This window comes from Girardinichthys multiradiatus, chromosome 19 (genome assembly GCF_021462225.1).
Source record: "Girardinichthys multiradiatus isolate DD_20200921_A chromosome 19, DD_fGirMul_XY1, whole genome shotgun sequence".
In the NCBI taxonomy this organism is placed as follows: domain Eukaryota; kingdom Metazoa; phylum Chordata; class Actinopteri; order Cyprinodontiformes; family Goodeidae; genus Girardinichthys; species Girardinichthys multiradiatus.
In genome coordinates, this window is record NC_061811.1 from 800,312 (window position 1) to 820,496 (window position 20,185).

General features: G+C 42.7%; 1 long non-coding RNA gene across 1 annotated transcript; it reads left to right on the forward strand.

The window, feature by feature from the left end:
* Window positions 1-879: 879 nt before the first annotated feature.
* On the forward strand, window positions 880-2,499 carry LOC124884959. Its single transcript, XR_007042553.1, has 2 exons — window positions 880-1,417; window positions 2,390-2,499. It is a non-coding gene; the product is annotated as an uncharacterized LOC124884959 (long non-coding RNA).
* The last annotated feature ends 17,686 nt before the right edge of the window (window positions 2,500-20,185 follow it).

Sequence of the window (20,185 nt, forward strand, 5' to 3'; positions counted from 1 at the left end):
ACTCTGCTTACTGTGACCCTCATCTTCTTCTTGACAGAAGATGACAATCAGGGTGCAGACCTTGATTTCCAAATGAAATGCAAACTTTATTTTGATCTGAAAAGAGGACTTTGGACCACTGAGCAACAATCCAGTTCTTTTCCTCCTTAGCCAAGGTAAGGTGGTTCTGATGTTGTCTCTGAGTCACAATGAATGCGACATCTGAGTCCATCTTCTAGATACGTCTGTGAGTGATGGACTCTGAAACTATGACTCCAGCTGCAGTACACACCATGTGAATCCCATTCAACCGCTTGATTGGGCTTTGCTTCACAGTCCTCTCAAAGTTACAGTTATACTTGTTAGTTGAAGACCTTTCTCTGCCACACTTTTCCCTTCCACTCAACTTTCCATTCATTTGCTTGGAGACAGCACTCTGAGTGCTATGTGACTCTTCACTCTATGACTCTTGTGTATATATGTACTTTTTAAAGATATTTTTATTTACAATTATTATTTTAAAAAATCCTCACTAGGAGCAAAATGTATCAGAGTCAAATTCCTTGTTTGTGTGCACAAACTTGGTAATAAATAAAGCTGATTCTGGTTGTGATGAACAGCAGTGTTTTTATGCTTTACCCTCCATATAGAGAGCGTCAGTGATCTTCTCCATGACTGTAGACCTCAACATGAACATTTCTATATTAAATATCTCTGGGTTTTTATTAGCTGTAAACCAGAATCATCATGAACAGAATAAAACGCTTTATAACAGCGTGTTTGAGGAATCTGTAAAAAATATACGTTTTATTGTTTGAACTGATTAGATGAAATAAACTGTTTGCTGATTTATTGAGATGCAGCTGGAGCTAGAAACACGTTAAACTTTGAGATGCCAAAGATGTAGCTGCTGGTTCTGCAGAAAGAGGGCGCTCTTCTTACTAAATACTGTGGAAAACAATATTGATCCTTTATTGACACTTTTCAGGGAAATTATTTCTGCTGCACGTTTAACTGAAGCCTTCAGGCTCTTCATCGAGAGGAAGAGGAGGGTACATGGGAGGAGTGATCGGAACTGTGACCCAGTTCAGACCAGAAGACTCCATCTGAGAATGGGGACGGAACATTGAAGCTTGATCATTTCTTCAGTCATTCAGCTGAGTTTCTGCAGTTAGACCAGGAGGAGAGAGGGAGCGGCTCAGGAAGGAAGGAAGGAAGGAAGGAAGGAAGGAAGAGGGTGGGCTGCTCAGGAGGTTCGGGCATCTGGCTGGATTCGAGGAAGATAAGAAGAACAGGAGAGGAAGAAAACTGGATGCGCGTAAAGTTTCTACAAGCAAAGAACTAAAGAGAGAGAGACAGGCGGGTTGGAAGAGGAGAGGAGGAATTATTTTCTACCGGAAAAGGAGGAATTCTGCAGGGAGCAGCAGGAATGTTACCGGTAAGTTTTTACTGATGGATCCAACCGTCATAAACTCATTTAACGGAAACTAACGGTCCAATAGAACTGCTGGTAATGGACCTGAACTGTCGTGTTTTGGCGTTTTTTCATAGGAAAAGTGAATCACTGCGCCGTTTCAAATTCAGCTAGGCAAAGGTAATCACAGTGCCAAGCGCCCCCGGGTGCTAGGGGCCCCACATCAAACGCCCCCGGGTGTCAGGGGCCCCAAATGTACCCAGAAACTAATGGCATGGATTGTCTTCCTTCCTTGTTGCTCTTACTGGCTTTAACTGGTTCTTGGATTATTGCCTGGGTTCTGGTTTTTCATATAGACAATATGGCACACTGTCCAGGGTGACATGGGGGGGGGGGGGGGGGGGGGGGGGGGAGTGGTGCTGGCAAATAACAAAAAACAAGAAAAATGGACAAAAATATACATACAGTTAATTGGCAGATAACCAATTCATTCAAGTTCAAATATTTTCACAGCTGAGCTCTGGACATGCTGAAGGCTTCCAACATACTCGTACTTCTGTGAAGGGAGCCTTCAAAGTTAAACTTTCAGTTTTACATAGATGGAATCAGGCCAGTCTAAGGCTTAAAAGGGACATATGATGCTTTTAAATCCTTCCTTTCCCCCTTAAATCATCCAGCTGTGGTCTAAATAAAGTGGAACTGCAGTTTTTTGGTCTGAACTCCTTGTTCTTGTAGCTCCTCAGGCTCCTCTTTTACCTGTTCTGAGGAGCGTCTGAGAGCAACTCGTTTTGGTGCCGTCTCTTTAAATGCTGCTGAGGCACTTCGCACCGCGCCCCCCTCCAGGTCAAAGATCGCTCCACTTTGACCACTTCGGCCATTTTTGTAGTTTAATAACAATTATCTAGCGGTGCAGAAGCAAGAGAAACACAGCAAAACAATGCTAAAGTGTTTATGTAATAATAATATTAAAACACGCAGCACGGTTCTGTCCTCCAGGAGCTGAAAGCAGCACACAGCACCAACATCAGCAGAAGATCCGATACTGCTGCTATCAGAACCACGGCCAGGACGTCACATCCACACAATAAATTCATGTCTAAAATAAAGTTTGTTGTCATTTTAGCGTTATTTGCAGCTTATTGCTTTGCTGCGTCCGTCGTTTCCAGAGACAGAAGGAACTGAGCCCTTAATCAGTCTTTCAGCAAATCCTTCTGGAGGAGGTTGATGAAGAACTCGTCCTTGAGGAGCTTCATGCAGACGAAGAGGAATTTCTCCACTGATGTGGGAACATTTCAATGAAAGTAAAATTTAAGCAGACACTTTGAAGAGGTTCTGATGCTGGGGGACAATGTCATGAATTGTGTGGGTTAATACAGTCAACAACTAAACTGAACTCATCTTCTTGCAGCGTCGGCATATTTGAGATTTTACTACAAAATCACAGTGAGAAATAAATATGGCAAATATGCGAAATGACCTTGTTTAGCTGTTCAGCAGCAAATACTGTGATGTTACAGTTGGAATATCATAATAGAGAGTGGAGAAAACTGAAAGGACTGAAAAATACGACCCAAACAGAATATAAAGATATCTCTGCAACACCTGGAGAGACTAACTTCAACTTCTTTGCACTCCTACAGACTCCAAGTACACAACATGTATTTAAGGGCTAAAAAGCTGGATTTTGCATGATATGTCCCCTTTAAATGAGTTTATTCTAGTAAACACCAGCATTGTTTCCCTGCTGTCCAATCTTTCTGACAAAGGTCGTTTCTCTTTATCGTTGTTGCCCTCTCTCACACTCGCACAATGTCAGAAAACAGAGCACCTCTTTGTGGGCAGGTTTGGTTGCTGTCAGCTCCAGACAAAACACCAAGATATAGAGATGTGTTTACTGCACACAGAGCGAGAAACGAAGGGACTCAGAGGGGTCTGCTACCTTGATCTGTGGCCTTATCCGGCCTTTTCTTTATCAGGTGATAGTTCTGTTCAACTACTGCTATTCACCATATACCCTATTAACGCGCATGTACCAAACTGTTTGGCCTGTCTCCTGGGGGCATGCAGTGAGAGCTAAAGTATTTTCCATGTGGAACATCTTGTGGTTTTGCCTTTAAAGTTGAATCTGAGGCAGCTGTAATGAGTGTTGCAACAAATGTAAAACAGCTTGAGTACCTCGGCAACCTCCTCTGTAATTTGGAGTCGCCAACACTTATTTTTTCTGGGCACAGATTCTAGCTGTGCAGCTGTCAGTGAATACAGATAGTCATTGAGATTTCTATATTTAACGTGTGAGCACTCAAATCATCAGACAGCTTAAGATGACAGCTGCTGATATTTGCATAAATACTGACATACTTTGCTTAACTCCTAATCCATTCATTGTTTCTTTCTAGTTTCCTCCCAAGCTGCCAGATTTCCACGCAATCTTTTAAATTGCTCTTGATCAGCATTTCTTGATTGTTTTCCTTCAGCTCATTTTCTAATGAATGTATCTTTAACTGCAATGGACTTTAACTCTGACCTTTGAATCCTTCAGGCATAAAATACTTCTGAGCTCAGAGGGTGAACCAGCGTTAATCAACACATAACCATTTTATACCAGCATACTGTCAGAAAGTAACTTTCTACCATTTCCCATTACTTTTGGTGAATTTAAGAAAAATAAGTTAGCACAGTTTAGTAGACAGAAAATAGCATGTTAGCTCCTAATGAGCTAAAGCACTCAAAATATAGCAGGAGTTTCAGTTGTATTGCACTTACTTTACTAATTTATCGAGGACACAAATATGAAACAATATATTGATAAAATCACACCTCTTTATCTCATACCATGTTTTACCTTGGCTTATGTTCTTTTAAACTACGTAGTTTATTTTGTCGAAGTTTATCTTAGCTTTCCTTAGCTTAGCTTAGCTTAGCTTACCTCATTTTATGATGGCTTTTCTCCTAGGCTTCTTAGTTTACCTAATATCGGCTTACCTTAGTTTAATTATCCTATCCAGTTTATTTTAACCTAATTTAATTTAATATAATTAAACTTGTCTTACTGTATCTTATTTTATCTTGGCTAATCCTAGCATGGTAGCATGGTTTAGCATGCTTTGTCTAATCTCATTTTAGTTTATTTATCTTGCCTTACTTACCTAGTTTGTGTTGCTCTACCTCATTTGAGCTTAGTTTAGCTTAGTTCAGCTTAGATTAATTTAGTTTAGCTTAGTTTAGTTTAGTTTAACTGTTTAGTTTAGCTTGGTTTAGTTTAGTTTAACAGTTTAGTTTAGCTTAGTTCAGCTTAGATTAATTTAGTTTAGTTTAGTTTAGTTTAACTGTTTAGTTTAGCTTAGTTTAGTTTAGTTTAACTGTTTAGTTTAGCTTAGTTTAGTTTAGCTTAGTTTAGTTTAACTGTTTAGTTTAGCTTGGTTTAGTTTAGTTTAACAGTTTAGTTTAGCTTAGTTCAGCTTAGATTAATTTAGTTTAGTTTAGTTTAGTTTAACTGTTTAGTTTAGCTTAGTTTAGTTTAGTTTAACTGTTTAGTTTAGCTTAGTTTAGTTTAGCTTAGCTTAGCTTAGTTTAGTTTAACTGTTTAGTTTAGCTTGGTTTAGTTTAGCTTAGCTTAGTTTAGTTTAGTTTAACTGTTTAGTTTAGCTTAGCTTAGCTTAGTTTAGTTTAGTTTAACTGTTTAGTTTAGCTTGGTTTAGTTTAGCTTAGTTTAGTTTAGGTTAGTTTAACTGTTTAGTTTAGCTTGGTTTAGTTTAGTTTAGATTAGTTTAGTTTAGTTTAGTTTAACTGTTTGGTTTAGCTTGGTTTAGTTTAGCTTAGATTAGTTTAGTTTAACTGTTTAGTTTAGCTTGGTTTAGTTTAGCTTAGATTAGTTTAGTTTAGGTTCGTTTAGTTTAACTGTTTAGTTTAGCTTAGTTTAGTTTAGTTTAACAGTTTAGTTTAGCTTAGTTCAGCTTAGATTAATTTAGTTTAGCTTAGTTTAGTTTAGTTTAACTGTTTAGTTTAGCTTAGTTTAGTTTAGTTTAGCTTAGCTTAGTTTAGTTTAACTGTTTAGTTTAGCTTGGTTTAGTTTAGTTTAACAGTTTAGTTTAGCTTAGTTCAGCTTAGATTAATTTAGTTTAGTTAGTTTAGTTTAACTGTTTAGTTTAGCTTAGTTTAGTTTAGTTTAACTGTTTAGTTTAGCTTAGTTTAGTTTAGTTTAGTTTAGTTTAACTGTTTAGTTTAGCTTGGTTTAGTTTAGTTTAACAGTTTAGTTTAGCTTAGTTCAGCTTAGATTAATTTAGTTTAGTTTAGTTTAGTTTAACTGTTTAGTTTAGCTTAGTTTAGTTTAGTTTAGTTTAGTTTAACTGTTTAGTTTAGCTTGGTTTAGTTTAGTTTAACAGTTTAGTTTAGCTTAGTTCAGCTTAGATTAATTTAGTTTAGTTTAGTTTAGTTTAACTGTTTAGTTTAGCTTAGTTTAGTTTAGTTTAACTGTTTAGTTTAGCTTAGTTTAGTTTAGCTTAGCTTAGCTTAGTTTAGTTTAACTGTTTAGTTTAGCTTGGTTTAGTTTAGCTTAGCTTAGTTTAGTTTAGTTTAACTGTTTAGTTTAGCTTAGCTTAGTTTAGTTTAGTTTAACTGTTTAGTTTAGCTTGGTTTAGTTTAGCTTAGTTTAGTTTAGGTTAGTTTAACTGTTTAGTTTAGCTTGGTTTAGTTTAGCTTAGATTAGTTAAGTTTAGTTTAACTGTTTTGTTTAGCTTGGTTTAGTTTAGTTTAGATTAGTTTAGTTTAGTTTAGTTTAACTGTTTGGTTTAGCTTGGTTTAGTTTAGCTTAGATTAGTTTAGTTTAACTGTTTAGTTTAGCTTGGTTTAGTTTAGCTTAGATTAGTTTAGTTTAGGTTCGTTTAGTTTAACTGTTTAGTTTAGCTTGGTTTAGTTTAGTTTAACAGTTTAGTTTAGCTTAGTTCAGCTTAGATTAATGTAGTTTAGCTTAGTTTAGTTTAGTTTAACTGTTTAGTTTAGCTTAGTTTAGTTTAGTTTAGCTTAGCTTAGTTTAGTTTAACTGTTTAGTTTAGCTTGGTTTAGCTTAGCTTAGTTTAGTTTAGTTTAACTGTTTAGTTTAGCTTAGCTTAGTTTAGTTTAGTTTAACTGTTTAGTTTAGCTTGGTTTAGTTTAGCTTAGTTTAGTTTAGGTTAGTTTAACTGTTTAGTTTAGCTTGGTTTAGTTTAGCTTAGCTTAGTTTAGTTTAGTTTAACTGTTTAGTTTAGCTTAGCTTAGCTTAGTTTAGTTTAGTTTAACTGTTTAGTTTAGCTTGGTTTAGTTTAGCTTAGTTTAGTTTAGGTTAGTTTAACTGTTTAGTTTAGCTTGGTTTAGTTTAGTTTAGATTAGTTTAGTTTAGTTTAGTTTAACTGTTTGGTTTAGCTTGGTTTAGTTTAGCTTAGATTAGTTTAGTTTAACTGTTTAGTTTAGCTTGGTTTAGTTTAGCTTAGATTAGTTTAGTTTAGGTTCGTTTAGTTTAACTGTTTAGTTTAGCTTAGTTTAGTTTAGTTTAACAGTTTAGTTTAGCTTAGTTCAGCTTAGATTAATTTAGTTTAGCTTAGTTTAGTTTAGTTTAACTGTTTAGTTTAGCTTAGTTTAGTTTAGTTTAGCTTAGCTTAGTTTAGTTTAACTGTTTAGTTTAGCTTGGTTTAGTTTAGTTTAACAGTTTAGTTTAGCTTAGTTCAGCTTAGATTAATTTAGTTTAGTTTAGTTTAGTTTAACTGTTTAGTTTAGCTTAGTTTAGTTTAGTTTAACTGTTTAGTTTAGCTTAGTTTAGTTTAGTTTAGTTTAGTTTAACTGTTTAGTTTAGCTTGGTTTAGTTTAGTTTAACAGTTTAGTTTAGCTTAGTTCAGCTTAGATTAATTTAGTTTAGTTTAGTTTAGTTTAACTGTTTAGTTTAGCTTAGTTTAGTTTAGTTTAGTTTAGTTTAACTGTTTAGTTTAGCTTGGTTTAGTTTAGTTTTAACAGTTTAGTTTAGCTTAGTTCAGCTTAGATTAATTTAGTTTAGTTTAGTTTAGTTTAACTGTTTAGTTTAGCTTAGTTTAGTTTAGTTTAACTGTTTAGTTTAGCTTAGTTTAGTTTAGCTTAGCTTAGCTTAGTTTAGTTTAACTGTTTAGTTTAGCTTGGTTTAGTTTAGCTTAGCTTAGTTTAGTTTAGTTTAACTGTTTAGTTTAGCTTAGCTTAGTTTAGTTTAGTTTAACTGTTTAGTTTAGCTTGGTTTAGTTTAGCTTAGTTTAGTTTAGGTTAGTTTAACTGTTTAGTTTAGCTTGGTTTAGTTTAGCTTAGATTAGTTAAGTTTAGTTTAACTGTTTTGTTTAGCTTGGTTTAGTTTAGTTTAGATTAGTTTAGTTTAGTTTAGTTTAACTGTTTGGTTTAGCTTGGTTTAGTTTAGCTTAGATTAGTTTAGTTTAACTGTTTAGTTTAGCTTGGTTTAGTTTAGCTTAGATTAGTTTAGTTTAGGTTCGTTTAGTTTAACTGTTTAGTTTAGCTTGGTTTAGTTTAGTTTAACAGTTTAGTTTAGCTTAGTTCAGCTTAGATTAATGTAGTTTAGCTTAGTTTAGTTTAGTTTAACTGTTTAGTTTAGCTTAGTTTAGTTTAGTTTAGCTTAGCTTAGTTTAGTTTAACTGTTTAGTTTAGCTTGGTTTAGCTTAGCTTAGTTTAGTTTAGTTTAACTGTTTAGTTTAGCTTAGCTTAGTTTAGTTTAGTTTAACTGTTTAGTTTAGCTTGGTTTAGTTTAGCTTAGTTTAGTTTAGGTTAGTTTAACTGTTTAGTTTAGCTTGGTTTAGTTTAGCTTATATTAGTTAAGTTTAGTTTAACTGTTTAGTTTAGCTTGGTTTAGTTTAGTTTAGATTAGTTTAGTTTAGTTTAGTTTAACTGTTTGGTTTAGCTTGGTTTAGTTTAGCTTAGATTAGTTTAGTTTAACTGTTTAGTTTAGCTTGGTTTAGTTTAGCTTAGATTAGTTTAGTTTAGGTTCGTTTAGTTTAACTGTTTAGTTTAGCTTGGTTTAGTTTAGTTTAACAGTTTAGTTTAGCTTAGTTCAGCTTAGATTAATGTAGTTTAGCTTAGTTTAGTTTAGTTTAACTGTTTAGTTTAGCTTAGTTTAGTTTAGTTTAGCTTAGCTTAGTTTAGTTTAACTGTTTAGTTTAGCTTGGTTTAGTTTAGCTTAGCTTAGTTTAGTTTAGTTTAACTGTTTAGTTTAGCTTAGCTTAGTTTAGTTTAACTGTTTAGTTTAGCTTGGTTTAGTTTAGCTTAGATTAGTTTAGTTTAGTTTAGGTTAGTTTAACTGTTTAGTTTAGCTTGGTTTAGTTTAGCTTAGATTAGTTAGGTTTAGTTTAACTGTTTAGTTTAGCTTGGTTTAGTTTAGCTTAGATTAGTTTAGTTTAACTGTTTAGTTTAGCTTGGTTTAGTTTAGCTTAGATTAGTTTAGTTTAGTTTAACTGTTTAGTTTAGCTTGGTTTAGTTTAGCTTAGATTATTTTAGTTTAGTTTAGCTTAGGTTAGCTTACCATAAAAGCAGCAGAGTGAATTGGTTACCCTTATCCTTTCTGAAAATGGCTGAATACAAGAAAAAGGTCTAATTACCACATTAATAATATTCTTTTTGACAACATTGAACTATTATCATAATAGTAAGTAGGCATAATTCATTATTTCTTATAGTAATTCTTTGTATCAGTATTGTTCTTTTTTATGTTACTGATTATTTCTTAACATCTTGCTCTACATCTGCCCGGTCCTGTTTCAGGTCTCCTGGATTTCACTGTGTTTCCCAAAGACTTTGAAAGACAGTTATTGTGATAAAAATAGTTTAGTAGTCCTGAAAACTTGTTGTTTCTCCTTCACTCCACTAAAAACATACACTGCTCTGAATGCTGTTTTTGTCAGATACAAGGACTGGACTGACAGAGTGAAAAACAACCAAATAAAAAAAAGAAAATCTGAAACTCCATCAGGAAAATTACTGATGAAGACCTCTTTGAAAGATTACAAGAAGATCTGGCTGCTTGGAAGGAAAACAGCTGCAGACTGAGTCAGGGCATCTGTACTACGCCACTTATAAGTGGCTTTAGGGTGTCACTGCAGAACCTACAAGAATCCTGAGGAACGTTTTACCAAATTCATTTGTTAGAGAGTCAAAGTTCATTTGAAAATCTATTTGAGGTTGCTTTGGGACATTTTTACATAGATTCTTTCAAAATCAAAGAAGGAAACTGATTTCTTGTCACAATAGATGATTCCCGCCCATGCTGCTTCCAAAGTGTGATGCTGATTTCCTTCCCAACACAAGTTATAGTGGTCGCTCAGCGTTTCTAAAGAAATGTCTGTATTTGTTTGGGTGTGAGCAGAACTGTGGTTCACTGCTTAACCACCAGTGGGGCACTTTGGATGATATGTTTTTCCATTTCAATTGGTTTCTACTGTTTAAATGTCAAGATAATGTGGACTTATTTTGTCAGGCTTTTTGTAGCAAATCCTACTGCATCTGTCTGCTGTTTTGAGCTTATTGACAGGTTTTAGCCTGCATGAAGGGACACTGTCAGTCAGCTGTTGGCAGTGCTCTTCTAATTCTGGTCAATGTTCTCACTGAAATAAAAAGAGCGTCAACATAGGAGGCTTTAAATGGCAACAGTTTGCTCCACACCCACAACACATTTATCCTTTCGCCATTGACTGTTGAGCATACATTAGCCTTAGATTTACATTAGAATTACAACTTTTTGCTAACAGCTGCTCCAAAGGAACCTTCAATCTTTTAAAGCCTTAAAGTTACAAACCAGAATTATTTGTTGAGGATTGGTGCTCATTTCTTTTGAGTATGTCCATTTGCTTTTGTTCTGCTGTTGAAAGGAGGGTCATGACGTACTGTTCACATCTGGATTTAGTGTTGAATATCATTACAGCTCTGAAGAATGGGGTATAAATATTGTGATATACATTTTCTGCCCAGCCTAGGCTCAGAACATTCTTAGAAGGGAAACTTCCAGGAACATTTTATTTCTAGAACAACCTGTGAGGAGTCAGAGTAGAGGAGATTTACAAATAAACGTCGTTGCTTTTTATAATGAAATCTTTTTTTCTGGTGACATAAACAGCTGACAGGTATTTTAGCACTGCTGAATTAGAGTTAAGGCAGAAAACGTGTCACTTGTGTGGGTCGTGTTGATGACTTTTGTCCAAGCAGCTGTAAATGTGAGTCAGATTTAAACACATTTGATCACCAGATACAAGATTTATATTAAGGTAAAGAGTCTCTTTTGTTTTTGTCTAAACCGATTTACCTCCAACCAAAACGGATGAAGTTGAAACAGAGACTCTGTGTTTGAACACTTGCAGTCAACATGTGACAGTGTGTTTTTGTGTGTACTTTCTGTGTGCCATCTGTATGTATCAGTGTAGCCTTTCTAATCTCTGCTCTGCAGTTTTACTCCAGTATCTGCTGCTGGACAGCTTCACTCCACAAAGAACAATAAGCTCATGTTCATATTTAGATACTCCCAGGAAACAGCAGCAGTAGATATTACTGCTGACTGTAGCAATGTCAACCTAAGGGTGTCATTTCCTTTGGAGATACTAAAATAGTTCTTGTTTAGATTTCTTATTCAATTCAATTCAAAAATACTTTATTAATCCCAAAGGGAAATTAAATAAATCAGCTGTTAGATAACTGTACATGTACATGTAAGTGGCATAATGTTTTCTGAACAATGAACCCACCAACTGTGAGCCTCACTGACCTAGGTGGCTCCATCTAATTAGTAGATTCTTAAAGTAATGGTGATCCACAGAACACAAACTGTGAACAGTGGTTTTGGTCAGTTCTCCACACATTTGGAAGTTTTTCTCTGGACTTTGGCAGCCCTTGTTCCTGACCATGGCACCAGATTATGTGGTATGTGATTGAAAAACGGAAGGAAGTAGTCAACAGAAAGAAAACTCTTAAACAGATGAATGTTATTTGGACATCACGCTTTTTATAAAAAAGGAAAGAAAATCCACATTCCTGATTTTACCTTCAACTACAATTTGAGAGTTGATGTGAGGTGCCAAAATAAGCACTATTAATGCTATGCATTAATATCATGAGAAAGAATGAATCTTGGCCTCTTACAGGTGCAAAGAGTTTAATGTGGAAACAGATACCATGTTCATGAATGCACTCTGTATATGACATGGCTGCTTAAGGTAGTTAGTTTAGCTTAACAGAAAAAAAATAGTTTTAAAATATTTGGAGCGAAAAGAAGAAGAAACCAGAGAGTATTAGATCTAAATTATTGTGTCAGAATGAGTCAGGCTAAATTCACTGTTTAGTCATTTTAAGCTAAGCTAAAGCTAGGCTAAGTTGAGACAATGTAAGCCAAAGAAGCCTAATCTTAGATATGATAAGTTAAGGCAAACCAATATAAGCATATCTAAGGCAAGCTAACAGAGAATAAAATAGGATTAGATAAGCCATGGTAAATGGCCTGCACTTCATTAGTTTACTTTACATTCAGTCATCCACTGATTCACACACTGAGAGTGGGAAGCTACAATGTAGCCACAGCTGCCCTGGGACAGACTGGCAGAAGTGGGGCTGCCATACAATTGCCGCCACCGGGCCCTCTGACAAACATCAGCAGGCAAGGTGGGTGAGTGGGGGTTTGAACGGCAACCCACCGGTTACAGGATGAACCCCTACCGCCTGAACAACCCAGAGTAGTTAAAGCTAAAGTAAGCCAAGGTAAATTAAGCAAAGATAAACTAAAGCTAAGCTAACACAAGCTGAGACATGATAAGATAAGCTAAACTAAGCTAAGGCAAGCAAACTAACCTTAGGTAAGATAAACTAAACTTAGATGAGTGAAACTAACAAAAGAACATCAAGTAACGCCAATGAAAGCTAAGCTAAAGTAAGCTACCATAAGGCCTGCTAAGATAAGATAAGATAAAATAGGCAAAGTTATTGTAATCACAGATAAAATGAGTGATTGCTGCAAAGTCAACACCAGTGACTGTCCACTGTCTCTACATGCTCATCCAGGAGGAGTGAATGCTACAAGTCACTGACTGGATGCAATCTGCTGGGTTTCCTTAGATAGAAAAACCTTTTATCCAATTTGAATAAATAACTGAATCTGACTGAACTGTTCAATGGTTACGATTAACTGGAATGTATGAACCTGACTGTTGTGAAGAACCTTGAGACGACATGTGTTGTGAATTGGTGCTATATAAATAAACTGAATAGAATAAAATAGAATAAGATAGTTAAGCTAAACTAATCTGGCTTGAGACAAAAAGGTCCAGGGTTTGCATTCTGGCCTGTGGTCTTTCTGCATGGATTTAGCATGTTCTCCCTGTGTATGAGTGAGTTCTCTCCAGGTACTCCAGTTTCCTCCCACAAGCCAAAAACACAACTTCTAGGTTAACTGGTATCTAGCGATGAGTGTGTGTGTGTGTGTGCATCGTTGTTTTTCCTGTATGTCTCTGTGTTGTCTTGTGATGGACTGGTGACTTGTCCAGGGTGTACCCCACCTCTCACCCAATGGCTGCAGGGGATTGGCACCAGCCCCCTTGACCCTGCAAGGACCAGTGGGTATAGATGATAGATGGATGGGAAGATAGTTTAAGCTAAAATAAACTTAGATGAGGCAATTTAAAATGGTTTAAGATAAGGAAGACTGAACTTAGATTAGTACAATTAGACTATGCTTCACATGGAGTCTGAACTCTGGTCCTCAGGAGCCACTGTTCTGCGACCATTAGATGGGTCCCTGCTCCAGCACATCTTAATCAAATGTAAGACTCATTACCAGACCTCTGCAGAAGGGTTGGGTGATATGAGTATATTCCATGTATTCGGCTTTCATGTCCGATATATAAAATGACAACATTGTGACTATTTGAGTATCAATCTCCATAGCAACCACTGCCTGCCAACACCTAATTTTCAAGAAGATCCATTTCTCGTAGTAGTCTATTCTTGAACGCATCGCTCACCCCCTTCCCCACTGATGATGAGAAATCCGGAGAGCCCAGATTGTATATAGGTGAGGTCAGGTCAGGTGAGGTCAGGTCAGGTGAGGTCAGGTAGGTGAGGTCAGGGCAGGTGAGGTCAGGTAGGTGAGGTCAGGGCAGGTGAGGTGAGTTGAGGTGAGGACAGGTGAGGTCAGGTCAGGGCAGGTGAGGTGAGGTCAGGTGAGGTGAGGTGAGGTCAGGTGAGGTCAGGTCAGGGCAGGTGAGGTCAGGTGAGGTGAGGTCAGGTGAGGTGAGGTCAGGGCAGGTGAGGTCAGGTGAGGTGAGGTCAGGTGAGGTGAGTTGAGGTCAGGTCAGGTGAGGTCAGGTCAGGTGAGGTCAGGTAGGTGAGGTCAGGTCAGGTGAGGTCAGGTCAGGTGAGGTCAGGTCAGGTGAGGTGAGTTGAGGTGAGGTCAGGTGAGGTCAGGTCAGGGCAGGTGAGGTCAGGTGAGGTGAGGTCAGGTGAGGTGAGGTCAGGTCAGGTGAGTTGAGGTCAGGTCAGGTGAGGTCAGGTGAGGTGAGGTCAGGTGAGGTGAGGTCAGGTAGGTGAGGTCAGGTCAGGTGAGGTCAGGGCAGGTGAGGTGAGTTGAGGTGAGGTCAGGTGAGGTCAGGTCAGGGCAGGTGAGGTCAGGTGAGGTGAGGTCAGGTGAGGTGAGTTGAGGTCAGGTCAGGTGAGGTCAGGTCAGGTGAGGTCAGGTAGGTGAGGTCAGGTCAGGTGAGGTCAGGTCAGGTGAGGTCAGGTCAGGTGAGGTCAGGTCAGGTGAGGTGAGGTCAGGTGAGGTGAGGTGAGGTCAGGTGAGGTCAGGTAGGTGAGGTCAGGTCAGGTCAGGTGAGGTCAGGGCAGGTGAGGTGAGTTGAGGTGAGGTCAGGTGAGGTCAGGGCAGGTGAGGTCAGGTGAGGTGAGGTCAGGTGAGGTCAGGTGAGGTGAGGTGAGGTCAGGTGAGGTCAGGTGAGGTGAGGTCAGGTCAGGTAGGTGAGGTCAGGTCAGGTGAGGTCAGGGCAGGTGAGGTGAGTTGAGGTGAGGTCAGGTCAGGGCAGGTGAGGTCAGGTGAGGTGAGGTCAGGTGAGGTCAGGTCAGGTGAGGTGAGGTCAGGTGAGGTGAGTTGAGGTCAGGTCAGGTGAGGTCAGGTGAGGTCAGGTCAGGTGAGGTCAGGTGAGGTGAGGTCAGGTGAGTTGAGGTCAGGTGAGGTGAGGTCAGGTGAGGTGAGGTCAGGTGAGGTGAGTTGAGGTCAGGGCAGGTGAGGTCAGGTGAGGTGAGGTCAGGTGAGGTGAGGTGAGGTCAGGTGAGGTGAGGTCAGGTGAGGTGAGGTGAGGTGAGGTCAGGTGAGGTGAGGTGAGGTCAGGTCAGGTGAGGTGAGGTCAGGTGAGGTGAGTTGAGGTCAGGTCAGGTGAGGTCAGGTCAGGTCAGGTCAGGTGAGGTGAGGTCAGGTCAGGTGAGGTGAGGTCAGGTGAGGTGAGTTGAGGTCAGGTCAGGTGAGGTCAGGTCAGGTGAGGTGAGGTCAGGTGAGGTGAGGTGAGGTCAGGTCAGGTGAGGTGAGGTCAGGTCAGGTGAGGTGAGGTCAGGTGAGGTGAGTTGAGGTCAGGTCAGGTGAGGTCAGGTCAGGTCAGGTCAGGTGAGTTGAGGTCAGGTGAGGTCAGGTGAGGTGAGGTCAGGTCAGGTGAGGTCAGGTCAGGTGAGGTGAGGTCAGGTGAGGTGAGTTGAGGTCAGGTCAGGTGAGGTGAGGTCAGGTGAGGTGAGTTGAGGTCAGGGCAGGTGAGGTCAGGTGAGGTGAGGTCAGGTCAGGTGAGGTGAGGTGAGGTCAGGTGAGGTCAGGTCAGGTGAGGTCAGGTGAGGTGAGTTGAGGTCAGGTCAGGTGAGGTCAGGTGAGGTGAGGTGAGGTCAGGTGAGGTGAGTTGAGGTCAGGTCAGGTGAGGTCAGGTGAGGTGAGGTCAGGTGAGGTGAGTTGAGGTCAGGGCAGGTGAGGTCAGGTGAGGTGAAGTCAGGTGAGGTGAGGTGAGGTCAGGTGAGGTGAGGTCAGGTGAGGTGAGGTGAGGTCAGGTCAGGTGAGGTCAGGTCAGGTGAGGTCAGGTGAGGTGAGTTGAGGTCAGGTCAGGTGAGGTCAGGTCAGGTCAGGTCAGGTGAGGTGAGGTCAGGTGAGGTGAGTTGAGGTCAGGTGAGGTGAGGTCAGGTCAGGTGAGGTCAGGTCAGGTGAGGTCAGGTGAGGTCAGGTGAGGTGAGGTCAGGTGAGGTCAGGTGAGGTGAGGTGAGGTCAGGTGAGGTGAGGTCAGGTGAGGTGAGGTCAGGTGAGGTGAGGTCAGGTAGGTGAGGTCAGGTCAGGTGAGGTCAGGGCAGGTGAGGTGAGTTGAGGTGAGGTCAGGTCAGGGCAGGTGAGGTCAGGTGAGGTGAGGTCAGGTGAGGTCAGGTCAGGTGAGGTGAGGTCAGGTGAGGTGAGTTGAGGTCAGGTCAGGTGAGGTCAGGTGAGGTCAGGTGAGGTGAGGTCAGGTGAGTTGAGGTCAGGTGAGGTCAGGTGAGGTGAGGTCAGGTGAGGTGAGTTGAGGTCAGGGCAGGTGAGGTCAGGTGAGGTGAGGTCAGGTGAGGTGAGGTGAGGTCAGGTGAGGTGAGGTCAGGTGAGGTGAGGTGAGGTCAGGTGAGGTGAGGTGAGGTCAGGTCAGGTGAGGTGAGGTGAGGTCAGGTGAGGTGAGTTGAGGTCAGGTCAGGTGAGGTCAGGTCAGGTCAGGTCAGGTGAGGTGAGGTCAGGTGAGGTGAGTTGAGGTCAGGTGAGGTCAGGTGAGGTGAGGTGAGGTCCGGTCAGGTGAGGTCAGGTGAGGTCAGGTGAGGTGAGGTGAGGTCAGGTCAGGTGAGGTGAGGTCAGGTGAGGTGAGTTGAGGTCAGGTCAGGTGAGGTCAGGTCAGGTCAGGTGAGGTGAGGTCAGGTGAGGTGAGTTGAGGTCAGGTGAGGTCAGGTGAGGTGAGGTGAGGTCAGGTCAGGTGAGGTGAGGTCAGGTCAGGTGAGGTGAGGTCAGGTGAGGTGAGTTGAGGTCAGGTCAGGTGAGGTCAGGTCAGGTCAGGTCAGGTGAGTTGAGGTCAGGTGAGGTCAGGTGAGGTGAGGTGAGGTCAGGTCAGGTGAGGTCAGGTCAGGTGAGGTGAGGTCAGGTGAGGTGAGTTGAGGTCAGGTCAGGTGAGGTGAGGTCAGGTGAGGTGAGTTGAGGTCAGGGCAGGTGAGGTCAGGTGAGGTGAGGTGAGGTCAGGTCAGGTGAGGTGAGGTGAGGTCAGGTGAGGTCAGGTCAGGTGAGTTCAGGTGAGGTCAGGTGAGGTGAGTTGAGGTCAGGTCAGGTGAGGTCAGGTGAGGTGAGGTGAGGTCAGGTGAGGTGAGTTGAGGTCAGGTCAGGTGAGGTCAGGTGAGGTGAGGTCAGGTGAGGTGAGTTGAGGTCAGGGCAGGTGAGGTCAGGTGAGGTGAAGTCAGGTGAGGTGAGGTGAGGTCAGGTGAGGTGAGGTCAGGTGAGGTGAGGTGAGGTCAGGTCAGGTGAGGTCAGGTCAGGTGAGGTCAGGTGAGGTGAGTTGAGGTCAGGTCAGGTGAGGTCAGGTCAGGTCAGGTCAGGTGAGGTGAGGTCAGGTGAGGTGAGTTGAGGTCAGGTCAGGTGAGGTGAGGTCAGGTCAGGTGAGGTCAGGTCAGGTGAGGTCAGGTGAGGTCAGGTGAGGTGAGGTCAGGTGAGGTCAGGTGAGGTGAGGTGAGGTCAGGTGAGGTGAGGTCAGGTGAGGTGAGGTCAGGTGAGGTGAGGTCAGGTAGGTGAGGTCAGGTCAGGTGAGGTCAGGGCAGGTGAGGTGAGTTGAGGTGAGGTCAGGTCAGGGCAGGTGAGGTCAGGTGAGGTGAGGTCAGGTGAGGTCAGGTCAGGTGAGGTGAGGTCAGGTGAGGTGAGTTGAGGTCAGGTCAGGTGAGGTCAGGTGAGGTCAGGTGAGGTGAGGTCAGGTGAGTTGAGGTCAGGTGAGGTCAGGTGAGGTGAGGTCAGGTGAGGTGAGTTGAGGTCAGGGCAGGTGAGGTCAGGTGAGGTGAGGTCAGGTGAGGTGAGGTGAGGTGAGGTCAGGTCAGGTGAGGTCAGGTCAGGTGAGGTCAGGTGAGGTGAGTTGAGGTCAGGTCAGGTGAGGTCAGGTCAGGTCAGGTCAGGTGAGGTGAGGTCAGGTGAGGTGAGTTGAGGTCAGGTCAGGTGAGGTGAGGTCAGGTCAGGTGAGGTCAGGTCAGGTGAGGTCAGGTGAGGTCAGGTGAGGTGAGGTCAGGTGAGGTCAGGTGAGGTGAGGTGAGGTCAGGTGAGGTGAGGTCAGGTGAGGTGAGGTCAGGTGAGGTGAGGTCAGGTAGGTGAGGTCAGGTCAGGTGAGGTCAGGGCAGGTGAGGTGAGTTGAGGTGAGGTCAGGTCAGGGCAGGTGAGGTCAGGTGAGGTGAGGTCAGGTGAGGTCAGGTCAGGTGAGGTGAGGTCAGGTGAGGTGAGTTGAGGTCAGGTCAGGTGAGGTCAGGTGAGGTCAGGTGAGGTGAGGTCAGGTGAGTTGAGGTCAGGTGAGGTCAGGTGAGGTGAGGTCAGGTGAGGTGAGTTGAGGTCAGGGCAGGTGAGGTCAGGTGAGGTGAGGTCAGGTGAGGTGAGGTGAGGTCAGGTGAGGTGAGGTCAGGTGAGGTGAGGTGAGGTCAGGTGAGGTGAGGTGAGGTCAGGTCAGGTGAGGTGAGGTCAGGTGAGGTGAGTTGAGGTCAGGTCAGGTGAGGTCAGGTCAGGTCAGGTCAGGTGAGGTGAGGTCAGGTGAGGTGAGTTGAGGTCAGGTGAGGTCAGGTGAGGTGAGGTGAGGTCCGGTCAGGTGAGGTCAGGTCAGGTGAGGTCAGGTGAGGTGAGGTCAGGTGAGGTGAGTTGAGGTCAGGTCAGGTGAGGTGAGGTCAGGTGAGGTGAGTTGAGGTCAGGGCAGGTGAGGTCAGGTGAGGTGAGGTCAGGTCAGGTGAGGTCAGGTGAGGTGAGGTGAGGTCAGGTGAGGTCAGGTCAGGTGAGGTCAGGTGAGGTCAGGTGAGGTGAGTTGAGGTCAGGTCAGGTGAGGTGAGGTGAGGTCAGGTGAGGTGAGTTGAGGTCAGGTCAGGTGAGGTCAGGTGAGGTGAGGTCAGGTGAGGTGAGTTGAGGTCAGGGCAGGTGAGGTCAGGTGAGGTGAAGTCAGGTGAGGTGAGGTGAGGTCAGGTGAGGTGAGGTCAGGTGAGGTCAGGTGAGGTGAGGTGAGGTCAGGTCAGGTGAGGTCAGGTCAGGTGAGGTGAGGTCAGGTGAGGTGAGTTGAGGTCAGGTCAGGTGAGGTCAGGTGAGGTGAGGTGAGGTCAGGTCAGGTGAGGTCAGGTCAGGTGAGGTCAGGTGAGGTGAGTTGAGGTCAGGTGAGGTGAGTTGAGGTCAGGTCAGGTGAGGTCAGGTCAGGTGAGGTCAGGTGAGGTCAGGTGAGGTGAGGTCAGGTGAGTTGAGGTCAGGTGAGGTGAGGTCAGGTGAGGTCAGGTCAGGTGAGGTGAGGTGAGGTCAGGTGAGGTGAGTTGAGGTCAGGTCAGGTGAGGTCAGGTGAGGTGAGGTGAGGTCAGGTGAGGTGAGTTGAGGTCAGGTCAGGTGAGGTCAGGTGAGGTGAGGTCAGGTGAGGTGAGTTGAGGTCAGGGCAGGTGAGGTCAGGTGAGGTGAAGTCAGGTGAGGTGAGGTGAGGTCAGGTGAGGTGAGGTCAGGTGAGGTGAGGTGAGGTCAGGTCAGGTGAGGTCAGGTGAGGTCAGGTGAGGTGAGTTGAGGTCAGGTCAGGTGAGGTCAGGTCAGGTCAGGTCAGGTGAGGTGAGGTCAGGTGAGGTGAGTTGAGGTCAGGTCAGGTGAGGTCAGGTGAGGTGAGGTGAGGTCAGGTCAGGTGAGGTCAGGTCAGGTGAGGTGAGGTCAGGTGAGGTGAGTTGAGGTCAGGTCAGGTGAGGTCAGGTCAGGTGAGGTCAGGTGAGGTGAGGTCAGGTGAGTTGAGGTCAGGTGAGGTGAGGTCAGGTGAGGTCAGGTGAGGTCAGGTCAGGTGAGGTGAGGTGAGATTATCACTGCCTGTTATTATCACTATAATTTGGTTGTAAAGGATTTGCTCAGTCTTGTTAAATGGCCTTTATTCTAATCTCTGAAATGCTTTTTCAGCCCCTCGTTGATTTCATTTGGAACAGTCATTGTATGAATTATGTGCTTTTATGTTGTTAAGTTATCAAAGTTATGGTTGAGAATGAACAGTATTTATTTCCATCCTGAAAAGCAGAAGCAGTGTTTTCTGTAACAGATCATAGTGTGTGTTGACAGGCTGCTGCTTTAATGGCCGTCTGTGTTGAACTGCATTCCAATGAGTCGCTGCTCAGCTTGTATCTGCCTGGACATACCTGAAATATCATCATCTGCCTCGGCCTCGCTTTTATTCTTTCAGACCTTTTCTCTTGCATATTTCTGGATTTCAGAGGTGGAAATGAGACGATGAGCTACCAGTCTGTACTCCTCTGAAAAGGAAAAGGAAAATAAGATAAATTCTCTTTAAAATGAAAACAGTTGAGGGAGGACATGAAACTTGGCACAGTACCATAAATATGTGGTTTAATTGCTCCAACCATTGCAACATTTTGTGTCGTAGGATATTAAGTTTAGAAGAAAAACAAACAAAAGCTTAATCACTTTTAAAAATGTCCAGCTTGTCTTTCTTCTTCCATCTTTCTCCCCTCCTCACCCTTTCCGCACCTCCTCTCATTTACTGACAGCTGACACCCCCTCTGCTCTCCTCCCTCACTGACATTCTTTATATCTGCTGCTCC